Source organism: Mercenaria mercenaria, unplaced genomic scaffold (genome assembly GCF_021730395.1).
Source record: "Mercenaria mercenaria strain notata unplaced genomic scaffold, MADL_Memer_1 contig_4254, whole genome shotgun sequence".
NCBI lineage: Eukaryota > Metazoa > Mollusca > Bivalvia > Venerida > Veneridae > Mercenaria > Mercenaria mercenaria.
This window is the reverse complement of record NW_026462469.1, coordinates 40,809-63,964: the sequence shown is the minus strand read 5'-3', so window position 1 is coordinate 63,964 and position 23,156 is coordinate 40,809. Positions and strand designations below refer to the sequence as shown.

Here is a 23,156-nt window from a genome sequence, read left to right as displayed (position 1 = left end):
TCAGCTTGATTTTGCATGTAGCTAAACTCATTTAGCAACAATTGATTGTTAAAAAAGTTAGTTTTTAAGTTATAGTTGATAGTGCACATGTATACTTTGTTTAACTATACATTCATGTGTACTATTCTATTCTAAACCTAATGAGTCGTCTTATATATGCACAAACCCTTGATTATCTTATATGGCATAAGCTGAAAGCAATAATTCTTAACATTTTATGAATTTAAAAAAAATCATATACCATTTAGTTGTATGTTGATTATTTTTTTCAGATAACATATCGTTTTGGTCGATAAAACATTGCAAGATAATCTACTATTTATTAATAAAAGAAAGGCTTAAAGCGTTATCTATTAATAGACATTAGAGTTAAAACAGTCGAAAATCTATACAAGAGTCCTGTAAAACATTTTCTCATTGGATTCGGATTTCTTAAGTTTTACGTTCTATCAAAAATTATCTTTATTACAAACATAAGCTTACGTTCAATTTTATTGCTACCTGAAATGCATCAAATGCTATATTGCTGTGTCATTTTATAATTTCATTGCAAATACACGCACCAATTTGTTGTATTTTCTATGTAATAAGGTATGTTTCCTAAAGTTCAGTTTTGACATTCGACCTGTCTGTAACCTTGAAATGACATTAAAATGACCTTTGGATACCACACTACCAAAATTCCTATGCAGTTAGCCTATATATAATGATAAGCATATGCTAGTATGTTATCATTTACACACTTTGTCACTTTTTAAGGATATACAGACAGACAGACAGACAAACAGACTGCAATAAAAATGTCAATATACATTGAAATATTGAAATATATTTTGCTATCTTTATCAAATCATAAAGGCGTTGAAACACAATATTTAAAGCAATCGAGGCGGGGATTTTTTTTTTTTTTTTTTTTTGGGGGGGGGGGGGGGGGGGGGGGGGGAAGGTTTGTAGCAAAGGAAAATGAGACGAGTGGACATTAGATACCTATATACTAAATCGAGAAACCCTAGAAGACGACAATATCTTTTAGATTTCATGTTTGATTTAAAGGACTATTTTTATACTTATTTATTTATTTATCTTTTGGGGTTTTACGGCGTACAAAGACCGTTTAGGTTATATGGCGCCAACAAGGACTACAAATTTTGGTTTCACATCTCATTTACATCGGAATAAAAACATGAGGTATTGAATCAACATTTGCATACCTGCTGGAATAACAAAGTTACAACAAAACCAAGTGTTAAGACCCTATTAGTCGCCTTTTACGATCATGCAAGGGTAAGGCAGTGGTCCCAATTCTTTTCATAAACAGATCGTCCCAGAACCACATGGGGCTCATTAGTATACTATACTGATATCCGAACATTAACAAAAATGCCAGAAGAAGTCAGCTTTCTCTCAGATATTGGCACATTATAAGTACGTTTTCAAATTATCAATCATGGAAAAAAAGATTTATGGAAACTCGGATAGAAAAGAAAAATACTTGCAACATCTAGTTTTATCTCAACTTCCCGTTTTAATCAATTAGGTTAGGGTAAGAATATTAAAGATGAGTATTAAAATCTGTATCAAAAGTTACACATGGCCAAAATGTCTATGCTATATAGCTTCAAAAACAAGACAGTAGGTCAGTATGTCAAGATTAAGACTATTCAAGATAAGTATTGAAATCTGTATCAAACATTATACATGTGGTCAATTGTTTTGCTGTAACTTTAAAACAAGATTAAAGGTCAGTATATAACGATTTAGACAATTCAAGATGAGTAGTCCAAATCTCTTTGCTGTAGCTTCAGAAAAAGAAAATAGGTCAGTAAGTCAGGGTTTAGAATATAAACATCTAGTTTTATCTCTACTTCCCGTTTAAATTAATTAGGTCAGGGTAAGAATATTAAAGATTAGTATTGAAATCTGTATCAAAAGTTACACACGTTGTCAAAATTTCTATGCTGTACTTCAAAAACAAGAAAGTAGGTCAGTAGGTCATGATTAAGACTATTCAAGATGGGTATTTAAATATGTATCAAAAATTATACTTGTGGTCAAACTTTCTATGCCATTGCTTCAAAACCAAATGGCATTTGGGCGTGGCATATATTGACCCCTTGGTCATCATTTGAAACATCTTGGTAGAGAACTACTAGAGCATGCCACATACAAAACATCTAAGTTCCTTGCTTTATGGTTTCAGAAAAGAATTTTTAAAGGTTTATCCCTATATAAGGCAATGTAAAACCTGTTGACCTCGAGGCGCAGTCAAACGACCCCAGGTTCATGATTTGTACAAACTTGATTGTTGACTACTAGACAATACTAGATACTAAATATCTAAGGTATTGGCCTTATGGTTCTGGAGGACAAAAGTTTTAAAGACTTTTCCTAAAAAGAAGGGACCCCCAGGCGTGGCATATATGGACCATAGGGGCATGATTTAAAATCTTAAAAGAAAACCACTAGAACATACCACATACTAAATACCTAAGATATGGGCCTATGGTTACAGACAAGATTCTTTTAAGGTTTCTTTTCCTATACAAGTTATTTTAACATGTGCGCCCTTAAACATGTGCCCCCACCCCGGGCAGGGCCACTGTTCGCCCTGAGGGGAATAATTTGAACCGTCTTTGTAAAGGACTACTTCACCGTGCTACATACAAATATCAAAGCCATAGGCAATGTGGTTTGTTACAAGGAGATTTTCAAAATTTTCCATATATATTTTTATATTACCAATGTGACCCCTAGGGCGGAGCCATATTTGACCCTAGTAAGATAATATGAACAATCTTCGTAGAGGTAGAGGCCCACTAGATGATGCTACATATATATATATATATATATATATATATATATATATATATATATATATATATATAAACACATAAAGTTGTATACCCAGCATTTTAAAGAAGGACAACTCCTTTAGGTAATACATATCGGGAAAAAGACAGTATATTCCCGTTAACATTCTCATGTTTATAAAGTAAATGGTGAATACATGATGAGTATCTATGTATTAAGTAAATGTTGAACAAACACAATTTTTCTTTCAGAATTGTCACTTTTTATAACAATTCATAAAAGTTTACCGTGCTACCCATTGTGTATCAGTTGTATAGATATTGATTACGAATTGCATCAAATCATGAACATTGGAAAAATACATGAAATTCTCATTCTACAACATTGATATGATTGTTTTTCTACACAATACTGACAGTTCCTTGCATCTCGAGGGATATTCACATGTCTGCCAGTTTCAGTTCTAAACTTTTGGTTTGAACTTCTAAATTTCGCATATGCAATTTTATATTCTAAAGGTATATCACAGGTATCGTTCAGAATTTAGTAATGTAAAACGTTTATAGTGCTCGCAGCGACTTGAACTGTTTATATCAGTATGCCAATTCTGACTTAAGCAGCCTATTAAGCGTTGTTTAAACATTTGAATAAACAGACTGACATCGTCTATATCTTGTGCAATCCAAACATAACCATAGCCATACGTATACAGCATATTCTTTACTTTTGAAGCCCAACATACCCGTCCTACTTCATCTAGTGATTTTAACATTTTATAACAATTCTTGCGTTATTTGCTGTCCGCCAAATTTGCACCAATACCTGATACAATTTGTAAAGTATGATATAAAAAAGGAAGGCGACCGCATTCCCAGAGAGCAATACAATAATTAATAGATTTATGTACATGTACACGAAGATGCTTCTTGCAAAAGCTATTATGTACAGCTTCAGTAGTATGAGAATACTCATACCCTAAAATCTGAGACCCGTAACTTTAATTTTGTTAAACTGCCGCATAAAAATATTAAAGAATTCATGTTTAGGGAAATATCCAAATGATTTTTGAAAGCAACTGAATGAAAATATGATTTTTTTAGCTTGTGCAGCTAACTTATTCTGTGCAGAACACAAAGATAATCTAGGTGTTAACAATAATCCCAAATACTTATGTACAACAGTAGTATTGACTGGCTCCTCTCTGAAATACCATTTTTCATAATTTCTAAGTGTGCCACCGTTAAGGAAGACAGTATTATCCGTCTTATTAAGATTTACCTCCATACCAGTATTTTGGCAAAACGTATCTACATAGTTTAGCTGTTGCTGCAGTTTAACCGCCGTTTCAGCACAATGCTTCATCGTCAGCAAATAATAGACATACGATATCAGGAATATCATTAAAAATAAAGATACCTGACACACAATTTGCTCGTAATAGGGATGATAACTCATCAATAAAGAGTGTGAAAATTGTTGAACTAGACTACCTTTGTCTCGTTCCGATGTTACACAGAAAAAAATGTCTGTAGTCCCACCATTACCTGTCTTAACACAAGATTGCAGATTACTATACATAACCTTTAATAATTGGAGGAAATTGGAGGAAATTACCATGGAGACCTTTCTTTTCTAGTTATTCGAACAGCTTACATTGATTTATTATATCAAAGGCTTTTCGGAAGCCGACATATAAACAGTAGAAACGGCCACCGCGTTTGGAAAGATATTCCTGTACCATGCTTGTAATGAAAATATATTGTCTATCGTAGAATCCAGCCTGAAAATCATTTAAATTATTATTCGTTTCTGTCCAATTATAAAGTCGCTTATTTACAACACCTGAAAATATCTTATATATGGTATTCGTTTTAAAAATACCCCGATAATTTCCTGGCTTAACAACTGACCCAGACTTTTGTACAGGACAAATTATACTTCTACCCAAAGAATCTGGGAAGCTAGCTGTTTCCATAATTCTATTAAACAAAGTGTGTAAATATGGTGCTATAAGAACCAGTGTATACCTAGATATTCAGACTGAATACCGTCAAACCCGCAGCCTTTGCTATTTATTAACTTAGTAAATTATATTTTTCTGTTTGTATTCTGACTTTAAATTATAACTAGAAAATGCTTTGTAAAAAAGCGCATGTCTCCCCCAATGCAAAGTCCTATAGGCAAGAAGTAAATAGAGGTCAGGAGTGAAAGTCAAAGAGACACTGATGGTTGGCTGCAATAGGGATCATCTACTTGGCATGTCCAGTCATCCCGCTAATTTTCAACACTTTAGGCCTAGTGGTTCTCAAGCCACTGTTTAGGCTCCTGTAACCTTACCTTTGATCAAGTGACCTAAAAATAAATAGGGGTCATCTACTCTGCATGTTCAATCATCGTATGAAGTTTCAACATTCTGGGTCAAGTGGTTCTCAAGTTATTAATCGGAACTGGTTATCAATGTTCAGGCCCCTGTGACCTTGACCTTTAACAGAGTAACCCCAAAAACAATAGAGGTCATTTACTCTGCATGAACAATCATCCTATGAAGTTTCAACATTCTGGGTCGGGAGGTTCTTAAGTTATTGATTGGAAATGGTTTTCCATGTTCAGGCCCATATGACCTTGACCTTTAACAGAGTGACTCCAAAATCGTTAGGGGTCATCTACTCTGCATGATCAATCATCTTATGAAGCTTCATCATTCTGGGTCAAGTGGTTCTCTAGTTATTGACCGGAAATGGTTTTCAATGTTCGGGCCCCTGTGACCTTGACCGTTAATAGTGGGACCCCAAAATTGTTAGGAGTCATCTACTCTGCATGACCAATCATCCTATTAAGTTTCAACATTCTAGTTCAAGTGGTTCTCAAGTTACTGACCGGAAAATATTTTCAATGTTCATGCCTCTGTGACCTTGACCTTGGATGGAGTGACCCCAAAATCGATAAGGTTCATCTACTTTTCATGTACAATCATCCTATGGAGTTTCAACATTCTGGGTCAAGTGGTTCTATAGTTATTGATCGGAAGTGGTTTTCAATATTCAGGCCCCTGTGACCTTGACCTTTAATGGAGTGATCCCAAAATCTACAGGGGTCATCTACTTTTCATGACCAATTATTCTATGAAGTTTCAACATTCTGGGTCAAGTGGTTCTCTAGTTATTGATCATAAATTGTTTTCAATGTTCAGGCCCCTGTGACCTTGACCTTTGACAAAGTGACCCCAAAAATAACAGGGGTCATCTACTCTGCATGTACAGTCATCCTATGGCGTTTCAACAATCTACGTCAAGTGGTTCTCTAGTTATCGATCGGAAATGGTTTTCCATGTTCAGGCCCCTGTGACCTTGACCTTTGACGGAGTGACCCCAAAATCAACAGGAATCATCTACTCTTCACGTACAGTCACCTTTTGGAGTTTCAACAATCTAGGTCAAGTGGTTCTCTAGTTATCGATCGGAAATGGCTTTCCATGTTCAGGCCCCTGTGACCTTGACCTTTGACGGAGTAATCCAAAAATCAGTAGAGATCATCTACTCTTCATGACCAATCATTCCATGAAGTTTCAACATTCTGAGTCAAGTGGTTCTCTAGTTTTTGATCGGAAATTGTTTCAATGTTCAGGCCCCTGTGACCTTGACCTTTGACGGAGTGACCCCAAAATCAATAGGATTTATCCACTCTTCATGACCAATCATCTTATGAAGTTTCAACATTCTGGGTCAAGTGGTTCTCTAGTTATTGATCGGAAATGGTTTTCAATGTTCAGGCCCCTATGACCTTGACCTTTGACGGAGTGACCCCCCCCCAAAAAATAGGGGTCGTCTACTCCAGCAGCCCTACAACCCTATGAAGTTTGAAGGTTCTAGGTAAAATGGTTCTCCAGTTATTGCTCGGAAATGAAGTGTGACGGACGGGCGGACGGACGGAAGAACGGATGGACGGACAGGGCAAAAACAATATGACATTATGACCTTCATACAAATTACACATTTAAACTCTTGAATATGTTCGATTTTACCACTGACAGCTAGAAATTAGCAATCTTTGGACTACGTACGGATATGCAGCTCGTAAATAAAATACATCGAAAACATTGAAAATGTGTTTTGTTTTGTAATAAATTTGTCACTTTTATCAAATTCTAATCAAAGAAGCCCATTTCCAAATTTGCACTCCTGGATTCAGATATTTTTATTAGAGAAACAAATTAACGACAAAAAACACGATCGTCGAAGCGTGTAGCGTGGAGAGTAGATGTACATTAGACTGGCCAAGCGCGTAGCTACCTTTACGCATACACTATCATTGCTTACTTCATATTGTGTTTGAAGTACAGTAAACTCCGGTTTTAGCGAACTCATCGGGACATCGGGACAAGCAAGTGCGTTTTCATTATAACCTTAGTTTGTAATAAAAAAATATGGCGAACCTGTTTCTTATAGACATTATCTGTATAGCAAACTAATTTTTATTATAAGTTGATTTAACGTGCATTGAAATTCACCAATTGTTTTTGTAGTTTTATAATAATTTAGGTACAGTTTTGCAATTTATCTCATAATCCTACTATCTGATTGCTTACTTCGTAATAATCCTGACCATCTGAAATATTACAATCATACGCTGTCTAGGAGGAAATTTCTATAACAAAATTATAATACAGTATTAACTATTAATAAAATGTTGGTTGAGAAATCGGAAAAAAATACGTTTTCAAGGCTAAAAGCTTTTGAATATTACTTTTTTGTATAACACTGCAGACGTAATTTGTCTCGCATAATATTTACTTTATCTTGAGCTGAGCGCGAAACTATTGTAACGGTATATAAATAAAAAATAAGATTTAATAGCTTCACGCTCAGCCTTTGATATCATAGATATATGTTATAATTGTATTTAAGTGTATGAAATTATCAACTATTATTCCATAGAAAATTCAATAGAAATCCATTCATTACACCTAGTTAAATCTTACGCTATTGACACCGGTACAAGTCATACGATATTACAGTATTTGACAACCAATTCACAATGAGATAAATATGCTCTTTCTATATAATTGGTGATTTATTATTTTCAATGCGTATTAAGTAACTGAATTATATGCATAATATTTTGAAAGACCTTAAACAACATTTTTAAAGATCATCAAAACAAGATTTCAGTGTAATACTTGGTTTAAGATGTCGTTTCGATAATATTATATCAACAATCCCGCTGCGTTTAAATATTTGTTTTATGATTCAATATTGCTGGTACGAAATCTGCCCAATGCTATGTTAAAGCCTGAAATTTTCATAGTTTCGCACTTCGCCGTTGTGATCTCGCGCTTCGTCTTTTACGCTTCTTTGTCATGGGAAGGCGATACCCGAAGCGCGAAATCAAAATGACAAAGCAGGAAATGGAGCTTCTTTTATTTTTTCGAAAATTTTCGCTTCACCTCCGTGATGTTTAGCTTCACCATCGTGATTTCGAGCTTCACGCTTCACAATACGCAAAGTGTTCACAGCGCGAAATCACGATAGCTTCACCATCGCTATCTCGCGCTTTACAGCTCGCCAGAGAAAGAGATGCATGAAGCGCTAACAACTCTCAAATATATACTTATACACACATCTCTTGTTATCCAATCATAATGATGTTTTGAAAGTGTGTTACCACCAACCATCTGTTTTGAAGACTGCACACATATAACATAGATCAATGAACCACAAATTGCACGTGCAATATTACACGCATACCTAGTAAAATAATACAGTTTGTATAAAAGATTAAGAACGAATAAGGTTTTTGTGCAATGCTTAGCTTCAAATACACACCAAAATGCACCATTTGCGGTTCTCAGATTAAAAAAAAAGTCATGGGGAGGATATCAAGACCCCTACGCATTACCTCTGCGTACTATGAAGAATGCCCTAGCTACGCGCCTGCTGGCTCCCGTCCCTATGTTTGTTCTTATTATCATTTATCTGTTTTCTTCATTAAGAGGGAAAGTAACTCCATCTGGTTGTTTCTACATTGACATTTTTATTGCCCCTGGCTCCAAACATGGTTCAGCCATCAGATAAAAATGTGCTATTTTAGAGGCTTACAGTTTTCTTATAAAATGTTTCCAGTATTTATATTAAAAAAAATAACCATGCAGCCAGGAGCCAGGCTAGGTGTACTTGTACGACAGGGGGTATCCTGGACAGTTTTAAATATTACTATGTTAATGGCGGCGTCGGTGCATTTTGGGACTAGATTCAGAGCACCCACTATTACATTTTCTCGTCAACACTATTTTCCATCGTTAGTCTGGTCTGGACACGTTCGACGAAATGATTGCGTTTATTTAAATACATGTAGACATATTTTAAAAAGATATGCATTTTTCCTTATTCATGCCATGAATATACTACCACTTTAGATTCCCTACAGTTTGCTGGGTTGTAGTGACGAATATAGCCAGTCTATCCCTCTGATCCATGAATTCCGTGCAAAGCATACTAGTAGTTGTAAATACATGTACACTGCTGACTAGTGTACAAATTAAACCAACTAGAGCTAATGCGGACTCAATCAAATCGAGTCTGCAATATTCACTATTTGCCTTGTCCTCGGTGCTTCCGAGGGATCTACTTTTCGGCTTTGTTAATATAATAAATTATTATGTTATTATTAAGTTATTATGTATATATCTATTTCAAGAATTTTACAAATTTAAAGCATTTGATAATTTTAGGCTTTTTTAACTTCCCTTCATTTAAATTTGTTTCAACAATTTTTTTTTTTATTTACACTACAGTATGTTCTTTGATTTTTAGGCCCCCGATATCGCATTGTCCGGCCGTCTGTCCGTCCGTCCGACCGTTACTTTGTAATTTCTTGATCGGGCTGTCCATGAAGGAATTTTGAAATAGTTTAGCATAAGTATTAACCTTAATGAGACGACATTTTATGTGTAATACTCAGACCCCTAGCTACAAGGTCAAGGTCAAACTTAGAGGTCAAACGTTAATAGGTTGTGTTTCGTGTCCGGTTCGTAACGTTGCCATTCATCAAGAGGTGTTGAAATTACTCAGCATAAATGTTTATCATAATGAGACGACGTATTATGGGCAAGACCCAGAACTCTAGCTCCAAGGTCAATGTCAAACTTAGTGTTCAAATGTTCACAGGGTCTGTTTTTTTGTCCGATCCCTAGTTATGCCATCCATGAAGGGATTTTGAAATATCTTGGCATATATGGTATCCATAATCAGACGAATCCATAATGCGCAAGACCCAGAACCCTTGCTCCAAGGTCAAGGTCATAGGTTAATAGGATATTTTTCGGGTTCGGTATGTAACTTATCCATGAAGGGATTTTAAAACAACTTAGTATAAATGTTTACCATAATGAGGCAATGTGCTACGCGCAAGAACCAGTCCCCTAGCTCCAAGATCAAGTTTACACTTAGAAGTCAAGTAAAAGGTTAATAGGGTCTGTTTCATGTGACCAGTGCGTAACTCTGTCATTCATGGAGGAATTTCGAAATTACTTGGCATTAATATTCCCCATAACGAGAAAACATTTCATGTATAACCAGACCACGAGCTCTATGGTCAATGTCACATTTAGAGGCTAACGGTTTACATGATCTCTTTCTTCGCCGTTCCATAACTCTTCGGGAAGTTCTCTCGATGAAGAGATTTTAAAATTACGTGGCATCCCTATATTGAGATGACGTGTCAGACAGAAGCTTAAGACCCCTAGCTCCAAGGTCAGTGTCACACTTAGAAGTTAGCATTGTATGTTTCTTGTCCGGCCAATAACTCTGCCATTCATCAAAAATTACTTGTCCCAATTCTTCCCTATGACGAATTGTTGGGTCATGCATAAGACCCTAGCTCCAAGGTCAATGTTACCTTCGGAGAACTTTTTTATCTGGTCGCAGTATGATTCATACCTAAACTTTTCTGGCATGTTTTGCGCAGACAACTGTACACTTGGGAGGCGTTTGTCGCTAATAATGCCAGCTCTTGTTTGAACTTCAATTCTAAATATTTAACACATTTTGAAAATTATATATACTTGTATTTTTCCCTATAAAATGTCAAGGTCAGTAATTGCTATTGTCAAGTTACTTTAAAGACACACCACAAAATAACTGTAATATTTTGTATTTCCATGATGGTAATTATACACTTTTGTATGGAGAAATGTGAAATAACAAGTATCTAGTTCTAATTTGACAATCACAGATATAAGGCTAAGACAATGTATTTAATGTCTAAATATATTATACAATTATTGTAGTAGTATGCACGGTACTTTATATATTAAGGTGAGTTTAGACCACGCTTTGTTTCTACAGTGTAACATAGTTATTATTCTATGTTTATAAAACTATACTGAGAAGAGAATGACTGAATAAGTTTGCAGGCTGAAGTTTTGAAAACAGGGCCTATATTGTCCACCTGTCATCTTGTAGAATAGCCGTATTATACCAGTATTACCAGAATTATTTGCGCCAAATTCAAGTTGGAGGAAAAGATATACAACTAGGTCGTGGTGGGTCTTTAACACTTCTAATAACGATGGATAAAAATAAATGCTATAGCCTATAATCAACGGTTAATGCGAATACGATAATGTTACACACCGATAGCCACACGAGAACTACATGCAGATATAGACTTGCCGTAATTCGCTACTGCGAAAATATAAAGTGGTAATATTGGACTGGGAATTCATGGCATGTTTCCGCGTAACAAGAGAAAACACGTCAGACTAACTGAAAATATCAGATATAACAAAGTATACAGAAAGAATTTCCGTCGGATTGGCAGCGCCATATTTCATATAAGGTTGAAAAAAAATAAAAATGGGTAAAAGTAGTAAAACACAAAATACACACCATACACACACACCTCCCCCCCCCGCCCCCCCTACACACACACCACTTCCTCAAACACCCCGCCGAGCAGTAAGTTGTGCTTGTCTAACCGTTTCGTGTTATGATGCATGATGAAACTTCCGCAAAACCAAGTGCATATATCAGTGGAAAGTTGTTTTAGTAATAGCGAGAAAAACGTTTGGAATCTGTTACAGAAATGTATGGCTTTTCTTAAAAGAATCATATAAACTTTATATAACCTGGTGTTTCTCAAGAATGTAAATATGTTAAATGTAAACATAAATTAATACATTACTTAGGTCGCTAGCTAATTAAAGAAGAAAGATAGAGAGATAAATCTCACTCGATCTTTAATTTGCCTATGTATAGTAATTGGGAAAATAATTATGAGTTTGTTAAAGTGTCATGTATTAGACGCGTTAATTGATATTGTTCATAGTAATTTGTTATCTAATATTTTAACCTTTAGCCTTCTGGACGTAAGTGATTCTACCTTTGCGACCAGTGCAGATCAAGATATGCCTGCACATCCATAAAGTGTGTTCATGATCTGCACTGTTCGCCTTTCAGTCAATACCTTTTTATTAAGCACTAGGTTACATCATTTTATAACTTCACTTTTTCGTCGCTAAATGGTCAATTTAATTGCGGTTATTACTTTAGTGAATAACCGTTTGTTATTGGAGTTCGATTTAATTCTGTGAGATCACTGGACCGGGTGAAATTTATGGGAACACCACCTTGCTACTTCCTTTTGCAACTGCGAGAAAAGATAGAAGGTCGGTTTTAAGAACGATCAAGATTTTTTTTCAAAAATATTTCAAACAACTTCACCCGATCGCTCTAAACTTCTGAAGTTTAATGTTTAAATATTAGTTCAAATTTTGATAGATGTTTTTTATTGAGATGTATTGTATCTAATTGGATACTTTATAAGCTTGCCAGATGCTGTGGCGAAGAAACGCCGGAGAAAGGGGACGTCGGAAGGTGATGCCATACCAATGACGTTGCAAGAAAGCACGACCCCGGCGGCGTCAGATTTGACTGGACCAAGCCTTGCCCAGGTCATGCCACCAGCACTACCAAGGGTAGAAGCTGACCGATCAAGTATCCTTCAGGCTCAGCCTATGGAACGGGATGTTATGAACGGTATAAATTTTAGTAATTATAACGTTGATGATAATGGCCAGTTGGGTAGCGTTCCGGTCGCTGTTTCAAGCGTACATGCTGATTTAGGGTTTCATGTCGCCGAAAGTGTTAAAAACAAAATAATTTCTGGCCAATATATTGATTTAGGATCACTTTTAGAAATGCAGCCAGGAGAGCAAGAAACGCGAACACTTGCAAAGAATTAATATTTACAGGAAAATGAAAATAATTAGTTTAAAGATTTATTGAACAGACAATGAACACCATATCCAATAAAGACAGTAAGACTCTTGTCTATAGAGCACAATTTTGTGGCGAATTTTCGTTAGCAATATGACAGGTCACATAATCTTAAATTCCACACGTATTAGCTTGTTGCGTCAGAGCAGAAACCAACATCAGTAACATTCGAAATAAAAAAAACCCCGAAAACTTCTTACTTTCTACTGAAACGAAACGTATGCGTGATCTCTCATTTTCTTAGTGTTATTATCATTTTCTATCCGATCGTCATACATTCGATGACAATTTGAAAAAAAAAGTTTTCAAATGATGTTTTTCCTTTTTTTCATTTTGCAGGGTGAGCATACCATTAAAAAGAAAATAAAACGACAGGGTTCAACCATAACATGCATGAATGCTAGAACAAAATTTAAATTTATACTATATGTATATAAGCGCCTCGTCATAATTGATCGATGCAATCTTTTATCAGTGCGAAAGTATCTAATCACCCAATTAGTATCACATACGCAGAAATCTAAAATAGCACTGTTGCGCATGTGATATGAAATTATAGACCATAAGCCTATCACATGCGTTATTTTCTGTTTTGCGTATGCGATATGATCCTTAATTTTATAGCACAAAAGCAATAGAGCTTTTTTTTTATTTGTCTGCGCACGTGATATTATTTTTCGTATCTGCTATTAAGAGATTGATACTTTCGCATCCGATTCGATTAAAAGACTGAAACTATCAATTTTTTTTTATAATTTATTTCCATTTCCACATCCAAAGTATCATACATTCATCACAAACATTGATTTTATGTGCCAAAAAAGATATTTACATAGAATATCAAGCGTAGCTGGAGAAATAAATCTACCTACATAAACAAGAATTTTGAAAGTAACAGTCTCCGGATTTAGTTTGCAAATCCGGAATTTTCGCAAACTCAGCTACCTTTTGCCTTTGACTTTTCTCTGATTTTTTGACATTAAACGATAGTTCTAATCCCATAGAGTAATAATTGGTCGTTTTCTTCTTTATGTGTTAAAGAATGAATTCATGGGAGGTTTTCAAAGTGGGTCCTCCCATGGGAGTATTTTTTCCTCCCATGGGGTTTTTGCTAACCCATGGGAGGTCCCATGGGTGGATTTCTCCCACTTTACCAATTACGGGAGAAAAAAACCGTGGGTTTTTTCTAAAAATTTCAAATCAAAATATTTTAACTCAGATTAATAATTTATACAATAAAAAACTGTTGTGACATGATTTCGCGTTGAAAAACGACTTTTGAAAAAAACTCCCATTTTCGTTATGGGAGGAAACCCCCCACTGGCGACTCGATGAATTTTTGAAATTGCATTTAATGTTTCACTTTTTGCTAATTAATTATAATTTTATCAATATCAACTCAAATTTAACTTAAAGGTGTATTACTGTGCGAAATAAAAAATAATCGTAAACCCCACGGGTGAAAACCTCCCATTGTTTTAAATGGGAGCACAATCCCGTGGGAGGTTAGAAAATAAATAAAAAATAAATATTGTGACATTTTGACAGAACAAAACATCAGTTTTTTTATTTTAATACTAATATTCCATCATAAAGTAACATCTGGGTTTCTACTCAGCGAAAATATTATACATTGTATAATTACAATGCCACCGACACGATTAAACACAGGCCGCTTTGCTGATTATGACCGTAGCATTGCGATCTCAACGATGTCACATAATAAGACGGGGTCATAAAACTTACTGAAGCATGTACGATATATTTGACCTGACAAATATGCACCGCGTGACTTTTTTAATCCAAAAATTTAAAAAATGCAGGAGATTAGAGGAAACTCTCCTTTTAAATTGAAGTTCACAAAGAAAAACATATCCAAATCTAACCCGATCTGCCTCTGTCATAATGCTAGTGTCAAAGACTTAAATCATTATTAAGTACTTCCTTTCTTATTTGAAATGCCTAATATATCACCATCAAATGTACTAGTTTTCTTCATATAATTGTTAAAAATACGATGCGAAGAAATCAATAATTTTCAATACAATGACATTATTAACAAAATAAACTCGAATTTCAAAACATAATGGACCATCTCCAACAACCTAAACATACCGCACCTTCTGAAAAATTCTCCTCCGTAATTTGACCAGTCAAGAACCATTATAGAAATTAAATCAGCAGAAAGGACGATATAATGATAAGACCTGAGAAATGCCCCACCCAGTTTTGATAAGAATTTGAAAAATTAATACTGTAACTTTAACTGTTAAAAACTTACGAGATCATAACTGTTTTAATACTAGGATTAAAAAACTTAAATCAAGTCAGAATGCAGTTACTAAAATAAACATTTTAAGAGAATGTTTCAGCTTACTTGAAGTAAACAGGATAACGCACTTATCTCTTCTTAAGCAACCGTACATAAAAGATACATACTGGGTGGGTGGGGGTATAAGAAATTTTAATAGCTACGAGTTTGCTGTAAAGTGAAATTGAAAGTAACACATTGAATGTTTTACCAAAGAATCAACTGCATTTCGGCGTTATTTTCAAGTTGATAGTGTTTAAGCGGCATTTTCAAAGAAAAAAATGTTTGGTTCCTCAAATGTTAAAAAGGCATGAAAGACACCTCTGAGCAACGCAACTACTAAAAATTAATAATTTGTTTATGTAAGAATTAGTTTCTGCTTTGACGCGATCGGTACGCTCGGCAGCTCAGTGGTATTTGAGGTCAAAATATTAAAGGCATTATTCTGTCAATTACGAACAATCATACTACTTTGATGATTAAAAACACTAGACTTTCGTACCATATTTTGCATTTTAATATCGAGTTTAAATATTCCGAACCATTTATCTATGCTATTTTCTTTCATTTACTATATGTCCGTTACATGTTATAAAAATGTGTTTTGTACTAATGATGCAGAAAGTCTACAATCTGTATGTACTAACGTACCATTCGATAAGTGCTTTTTCATTAATTGTAGAATAAATGCATGTTTTACTAGACCGTTTAAAATATTTTCTTAGTATGAAGTTTCATAAATAAGCGTCGGAGATTGAACCCACGACCTCACATATAAGAAGTGGGTGCGGTTTAGGCTGTCTGCTCTGTTAGTGAATACTTTTTTGAAATAAACATTCATCAATCCGAATGGAGGTGATAAAAATTTAGAGGTGTTATGCCGTTTTTCGTTTCCTAAAATAACAGTACTAATCTTAAATATCGGGGAATATAGTGATTGTTACGGTGGCACAGAGGTCACATAATATAAATATCATATGGCAGCGTACGTGTTTGACACTGATATTGTCAACCCGAGGGCAGAATGTTACCCGAGGAGAAATAAAGATTATTGTATTTCATACAAATACGTGAGCAGATAATAATTTTCGGGCGGACGTATTAGATCTTAAACGCGCACATACTTGTATTGAAATAGCTGCGCACATATCAATATAAAATATATATGAGCCGCGCCATGAGAATACCAACATAGTGGCCTTGCGACCAGTATGGATCCAGACCAGCTTGCGCATCCATACAGTCTGTGCCAGAGTCTATGCTGTTCGGTTTCAAACCCTATAGCAATAAGAGAAACCGTAAGCGAACAACATGGATCCTGACCAGACTAGCGAGTATGCGCAGGCTGGTCTGGATCCATGCTGTTCGCAAAGCCACTAAGTTGGTTTTCTCATGACGCGGCTCATATATCCCTCGCACAGTAAAAATGTATCACTCGCCATGTTGGAAAGTACCGGTGTTTTGACTTACTATTGTGTAAGCACTTACCAGCTATTACCTGCGAACATATTGCTTAATACGTGCGCAGATGCTATCTTTATATCAATACACGCAGGTATTAGATGGCATGTGAGCACGAAACAAATAAAAACATAAACAGGTAATAAAACATCTATGCCACATCTGTGCTACCGTAGGTAGTACTAGCCTCGCAGTGTATATGTGGTTCCTTCAATGTATTACGTGTACGTCATGAGCATAAACAACACATAGGTTTTGTTTTATGCAACCTTTTAAGTTAATCCTCCAGCAAAGAACCTTAAAAAATATTAACTTAATTGTTGTTTACTGTAGCTGTACCTTCTCAATCTGTGTAGAATGTTTAACTTGACTTTTGAGTATGGAAAAGTGGATTCTAGTCAAGTGCAAAGCGGTCGTCTGCTTTTCATTATGAAACCTTGGCCTTTATTTATCATACAAACAATTTATCAATTCCGTCCCGCTAAATGTAATATTCAGTATCATTTTTAGACAAGCTCATAGGCTATGATATCTTTTTGCATTTTTTGACAACGTAGTGAATATCCTATGTTCAATATCCTCTGTAAAATCTCTCAAACAGACTGGCTTTTATCTTTATGGAATTAAATTCGAAAAAAAGGGGAATGTAGAAATATATCTATCATCAGTCTAGTGCTAGTCTATATCATTTTAAGAACATAAAGTGATCTATGAAATATCATTACTTTGGTATATCCCAGGCGGCGCTTATAAAACGTATTACCGTCTGAAGGCTATTTAACGCTTCCATAGAATCAACAGGAAATTTCCCTTAATATAAGTTCAAGTGCATGTATATTAATCTTACTGATTTTAAAGTACTAGATATCGCGTGAAATGTTTATTTTTTATTTAAAAAGATCAGCTCCGCCACGTGATATATGAGCCGTGCCATGAGAAAATCAACCATAGTGGCTTTGCGAGCAGCATGGATCCGGACCAGCCTGCACATCCGCGCAGTCTGGTCAGGATCCACGCTGTTCGATTTTAAAAGCCTATTGCAATGAGAGAAACCATTAGTTAACAGCATGGATCCTGACCAGACTGCGCGAATGCTCCATGCTGGTCGAAAAGCCACTGTGTTGGTTTTCTCATGGTGCGGCTCATTTATTTTAGGATATTTCTGAAATATGTAGGTATGCAGCGCTCAAAATATAAAGATTCTGACATCAGAGGTATATGCTAACACTTTTAGACAATATCAGAAAGATCTTTGGAATGATTTGATGAAGTTTGTGTTATTTCCGAGTGCAAACATTTTTTTCGTAGATGAAAAGCTGGCATGTCTTACAAAAGCCCAGGTATTTCAAATCGTTCGAAGAAAATGAACATCGACCCCATATTAGCAAATAAAAAAGAAGTCCACGCTGATACATTTAGACGGCGTAGTAGCCCCTGCGCAAGACAAATGTGACTTTCTTTTCCGAGTTTAACCTATGTACTTTCATTTTCACTGCTTCCGCGAAAAGCTGAAGGTCGTCTGACGTCATTTCTTGCGCTGTCAAAGACGTATGTATACCTGGCGAGATTGTTTTAAAATAAAAATGTGTCGGTCGTCCTAGGGATAAAAGCCGTGAATATTGGAGGAGGTTGTATTGTACTAGTAACATTATACTGTTGTTAAAACTTGTTTACAACAATAACCTCCAAAAGTCAAATAATTAAAAATCTCAAAACACTGAAAGTGGCCTTTTATACACCAAACTTATTAAAAACTGTTATCTGATTTTATCAAAAATATGCAACCGCTGAAATTGAAATATAACAAGCAAATTCGATGAATTGGTATCCCCCGCCGAAAGGGTTTGTGGTGAGGAATGGCATAAAGATATATCCGGCAAAAAGTTAAGGATGTTAATAAGAAGCAAATAATTTCATTAGTCAAAATCAATTTAACAGAAAACAAATGTTTAATTAAAGAGTACACAATAAATGTATGATACTTTGATCCGGACTAAAGAATTTATTTTGAATGGGATATGCTTACTGTAATAAGCTTAGCTTTTAAAATTAAATGCAGTTAATTGAAATGTGAGCTTGAAGTTTAACTGGAATGAAATATTGTCTTTGAGTGGTTTGGCATCAGGTGTTGCTGTTTTACATGTACATTTGAACTTAAAAGATCAGATGTCCTTAAGAGAACACAGATAAGATATCTTGAACATGGCTGAGGGCAAGGTTTGTGCAGTCACAACTTAACATGTTGAAGGTTTGAACATTTAAAAAAAAAAAAAAAAGGATGGAAATACATATATCTATATATAGATATATGTATATATTGGTGGGCATGACTGGGTGGAGAAGTGAGGTGGGGGAATAGTACAACTGAAGTTTAAAAAAAACTAAAATAAATGAAAAAAAAAAAATTGGGGGGGGGGGGTGGGAGTGGGGTTGGGAGGGGGAGGGGTTGTGACCAAGGCAAGTGGTGACCCAGGTGTGGGTGCCAACTTCACATGTTTATAATAAATGTTCACAGAAAAGAATGGAAGAAATTTAATGAAATTCTGCCCAAATGGTAAGTTTGTTATGTACAAATATGTGGATTTTTAGACAATTAAAGGGCATAACTCTGAAGTTACAAAAGAAATCCGTACAAAATTGTCTGTGCACAACCACATTATAGTGCTCTAAATTCTGTTTAAAGTTTCATAGTTCTAGGTCAAATATATCAAAAGTTATGATGCAGAAATTGGCATATCTATAGATCTATAGTACCCTATATAGTTAACACTAGAAACTTCTAAGGGCCATAACCCTGGTGTTTACTGGGCATCTGTCTGAAACTTGATGGGCCCATACCTCATAGTGGTGAACATGTATATGAAGTTTGTTTGAAAAAAATCTAAATAAGGAATGAATTTTTTTTTTTTTTGGGGGGGGGGAGGGGGGAGGTGTCGGGGATAGAGGGGGAGGTGTGTGATCAAGGTAAGGGGGCGACCAGGTGTGGGTACACAACTTCACATTTTACAATAAATGTTCATGGAAAAGAATGAAAGAAATTTAATGAACTCTACAAATGGGTAAGTTTGTTTTATGTACAAAGTGGGGGGGGGGGGGGGGGGGGGTTGGAGGGGGTGGGTTTGGGGGGTAGGGGTTGGGGACAGGTTTAAAGGCAATAACTCTAATTACAAATAAATCCAATTAAATTGTGTGTACACAACCACATTATGGTGATCTAAATTCTGTTAAGTTTCATAGTTCAGGTCAAAATAATCCAAAAGTTATGAGCAGAAATTTGCCATATTTATAGTACCCTATATAGGAAACACTAGAAACTTCTAATGGACATAACTCTGTGTTACTTGGACCATCTGACTGAAACTTGACGGGCCGCAAGAACTCATTGAGGTGATCAGGTATAGAAGTTTTACATAAAATTCCCAACCTTTCCTAGATATGGCTCCGGACGCGACGACGGACGGACGGACGGAAAGACGGAAGACGGACGGACGGACGACGGACGGACAACGCCAAAACTATATCTCCTCCGACTTTCGTCGGGGATAACAAAAGTGGGAATGAACATCAAATTGTAATGTTTAAATAAATAGACAGATTCCTTTGCAAGAAAAAATACAGTAATGAAATTGCTCTTTGTTTCCATATGGGAATCCTGCTATATCAGATCCAGTTTTTTTTATTTTAATTTTTTATTTAACGTTGCACCGACACATCATAGTCAAATGGCGACTTCATAAAATATTCCCCAATTGAACAGTTCTATAAAGACCTATTTTCAACAAAATATCGATCAAAAGCATTTGCTACAAGAAAAACGAAAAAAAAACGGGTAGTGAGTAATGCGCAGTGAAGAAGTCAGAATATCTTCATGTTGCCGCTGTCCGCAGAATAAAAACCTTTTTGTTTTCAAACAAACAACCGAGACGCATCAAAGTGTCTTTATTTTATTTAAAAATACGTTGAATTTCCACGTGTATAATAATACCCATTTGCTCCCTGTTTTACGCACGCAATGCGCTAAAAATGGAACAAATAGGATCTATATTATCATAAGGGTCCTACTTTTCGAATTCTACACCACGGAAGTATATTTTGACTGAATTACTTCTTTATACCTGCAGAAATAGGGAGCATTTAAGTTTCATGCTAGTCCCTGTCTACAGGCTAGATAAACACTTAGAAAAGATTATGTTGAATATTCCTGACTTCATCAGTCTTGTCTCTGATATCTAGCGTTTCTGAAATAAAAGGACATAATTATAAAAATTTGAGCAAACTCAGGAGTTAAACTCCTGTGAACATAACAACACAGGGTCTGAAAACAAACTATAGTTTCATACAAGCATTTTCGAGGAAAAAACTGACGCGCCTTTCTTGTCAGACTTTCATAATAAGTTTAACAAACGTGCATGTGTTTTTAATAATACATAATATGTTATAGAAGCGGTTTCGAGTTTAGTCCACCAGATGTACAACGAAATCACTATCGATCATCGAACTGCAGCGTGCACCCTAAATGCTCTCACGCTTCCTGTGTATTATCTGCGTTAAACAAAGGAATACCATAACCCTCTCGTATAATACATTATGTTTTTTTTCATCTTTTTTCCTTTTTTAAACATGTCCGACAGGAAGGCAATAATTAAGCTAAGATTTATGGCCACCGATCTATCGCTATCAATAAGGTGAATGCAATTGTTCACGACACTTAATTGACGCAACTGGACGGTGAGGGTACGAGACTAAAAAATGTGGTGGAAATGGACCTGTCGTGAAGTATTAAAAAACACTTCAAAACTCTAATTCATGATGAGGCATAAATTATTGTCTCCAGGAAAATTCAGAAAAAAATTCATCCTCAAATGTTTCCTGTTACGTCATGTACTTGCACGAAATGAGCTTAAATGATGTTAAGGTATCCAAGACACTGTCAGAGGTAGCGAAAAGTTGCAATTATCAAATAACAACACAGATAATGAATAACTTCATTATATAAGATTCATCTATTAATCACAAATTTAAAATAATATTCTTGACAACTATTTAAAATATCATGTACACATTTATATACATGTATCCTCTTGACAACATTTTGGGCACCAAAACATACAGAATTACATTAAGGTGGTTTTGTAGTTGTTGTTGTTGTTTGCCTCGATATTGGAAAATCTTAAGATTTCAAACCCATAGATCTATAAGAAAATTAGGCAAACGAAAGGAAATCCATATGCCGATCCAGTTTTTGAGTATATTTTCCGTTAAAATGACGTCATGCCTTTACATCCGTTTTGTCAGACGTGTAGAATTTCCTATGTCAAAATAACTCTAGGTGAAACTTTTATAATCTTGATAATCATTGTACTTATTTATTAAGCTGCTTTTCTGATTCGGATAACAGCAAAAATCCAACATTCGGTATCGTCATCAACTGATTTATCAATATTTTGATCAAGAATGGCAATGTAATCAATTATGGAGTCCGCACAATACCCAGTAAAAAATCGATAAATGTATGATAATTAATGCAATATCGATGCCGTTTACAGAGATGTAAATGCTACTGAGGAGTTCTGTTCTGGTCCGTTCTGTTTCTGTTCTGTTCCGTTCTGTTCTAGTTAAATAACCATTAAATGATAGATGGTATTTCATCAGCAAAGGGAGAATTTCCAATGTCCAAAGACTGACACAATTTGTTAGATTGTGTTCCCTCTGGCTTTAAACTGTTGTGTGGTCTTTTGAATAACACGTATATACTCAAATGCCGTGCTGTATTTCGTTTACCGCAAGAGACGTATATTTCTCTTCGACCTTAAATATAAATTATTTTAATTCGAACACGAAACAAATAAGAAATCATCCAGCAAAACATCTCTATTAAAACACACATACACACACACATTTTGTGTTCACACGCACTGTACGTCACACAAAACTGCAAACGCTCATAACATTATAAAATGATTATTTTGTTGAATACAATTATTATTCATCAGGTGATTTATTGATCACAGACATGTACCTTTTGTGTTCCAATAGTATTTATCAACAAGTAGGATTAATATTAAATATGATATTTGTATTCAAACAAATACAATGTTAATTTGTAACAGTGCATTCTTTAAAAAACACTGAAACATGATGAAGACTCATGAAGTTCTCAGTCTACAAGCATGGTTTTTGTTTGTTTTTGTTTTGGTTTTACGCCATTTTCAACAGTATATCAGTCATGAACGTCGGGCAGTAACCTAAACCAGTGTTTCATGATTATGTATCCATACAAAAAAACATGTCTCCGCAAG

The 23,156-nt window shown here is 35.3% G+C and overlaps 1 protein-coding gene across 1 annotated transcript in view; it reads right to left on the bottom strand.

The window, feature by feature from the left end:
- The window catches only part of LOC128553727 (uncharacterized), a gene marked incomplete at its 3' end in the record, with an annotated part of 52,782 nt that overhangs the window by 3,178 nt on the left and 26,448 nt on the right, over window positions 1-23,156 (bottom strand). The window lies entirely within an intron of this gene.